The sequence below is a fragment of the Tenrec ecaudatus genome, chromosome Y (genome assembly GCF_050624435.1).
Source record: "Tenrec ecaudatus isolate mTenEca1 chromosome Y, mTenEca1.hap1, whole genome shotgun sequence".
Classification (NCBI taxonomy): Eukaryota; Metazoa; Chordata; class Mammalia; order Afrosoricida; family Tenrecidae; genus Tenrec; species Tenrec ecaudatus.
This window is the reverse complement of record NC_134549.1, coordinates 19,357,873-19,359,660: the sequence shown is the minus strand read 5'-3', so window position 1 is coordinate 19,359,660 and position 1,788 is coordinate 19,357,873.

The following is a 1,788-nucleotide window of genomic DNA, read 5'->3' as shown; positions in this document are numbered from 1 at the left end:
CCCCCCGCGCAGCGCCCCCGCCCAGCGCCCCCCGCTCCCAGGGGCCCGGACCCGCGGGAGGACGGACGGCGGAGCGCGAGCCCGCGAACCCGGACGCCCAAGGGGACGCACACTTCCGCTTCCGGCCGCCAGCGCGCCCGGTGCTTCGGGAGGAGCTTCCGTGCGGGAAACACGGCGACTCGGGTCCGGAGGTTCCGGCTTCCGCGGCGCAGGCTTTGAAACCGGCGCTGCGACGCGCGAGGTCGTGAGTTGGAAACCGGCGGCCGCTGCGCGGGACGAAGACGAGGCTTTGGATTCCCCTGAACAGCGGCCGCCGCGGGAACTCGCGGGGAAGTTCTGCCCTGGTTTAGAGGGTCGCTGGGCGTCTGCACCACCTCGGTGGTTGGGGGAGAAAAAACTACATTTAATTCAATATTTTTACAAAAGCTGAGCTCTTGGGTTTCAGTAGCCGAATAACCCTCGGGGAGCAAAGAAAGCTGGTGCGTTGACATGTAGTCTCAACACATACATATAAATTCTCAACATATAATCTCAACATATAAATGTAATCTCAACATATATATAATCTCACACACATGTAATCTCAACATATATATAATATCACATATATAATCTCAACGTATATATAACCGCAACATATATATAATCTCAACATATATTCTCAACATATACATATTCTCAACACACATATAATCTCAACATATCTATAATCTCAACATATCTATAATCTCAACATATACATATATCTCAACATATAATCTCAACATACATATATTCTCAACATATAGATGTAATCTCAACATATATAAGCTCACACGTATATAACCTCAACATATATAATCTCAACATATATACTATATCACATATATAATCTCAACGTATATATAACCGCAACATATATAATCTCAACGTATATACATATTCTGAACATGTATGTATATTCTCAACACACATATATAATCGCAAAACAGATTGAAATATGTATATTTGAAAACCATTTTATCATCATTGTACATATAGATATAATGACACTCAGGCTTCTTGTATTGACAGTGTGGTCCTGTGACGTGCTTACTAATTACAGGGGTCATTTCACAACATGAAGGATTGGACAGAAATTTCCAAACATGAAATAGAATCATAAGCTACCTAACGGCTGCGTGTATTTAATTATGTGCAAAATAACATTGCTGAGAAATACAGTGATTCAAAGGCCGTGCCTCCCGCGACCCTTCGTAATCGTCTAAGACATTGAGAACACACGGTTTCAGCTTCGACTAAGAAGTTAACGCACAAGAACGGAACAGAAAGGAACACACTGGTGGCTGTAAAGTCCTTTCTCCCAAAGGCTCTAGGACGCGCACTCGCTCATCCTCCGACGTAGGTTTGCTGTCTTACTCTCCGTGTGTCGGCCTGGGTGGGCGAGCGAAACACATCCATAAACACTCATGACTGTGTAACAGAGAGTTTATCTCAAACTGTGATTTCTTATTAAGAAAACATCGCTGCCCAGTCCAGGTCAAGTCCATCAGTCCGACACTAGCCCCCATGGCCAATACCAGTCTATACAGTCCTCTCCACACGCACGCAGCTCATGCAATGACACGGATGCAGGAGGGTCACAGGCCGGCGGGTGCAGAGTCTTGTGGATCCAGTGGCCGTGGAAGCAGCTCAGCGCCAGCGTGGCCTCCACGTGGCTCCTCCTGCTCCAGAGCTCGGGCTGCATCAGCCTGTCTCCACGTGTCCTGACAGCAGGAATGTCTTGCAGGGAGAATGTGTGTCCCGCCT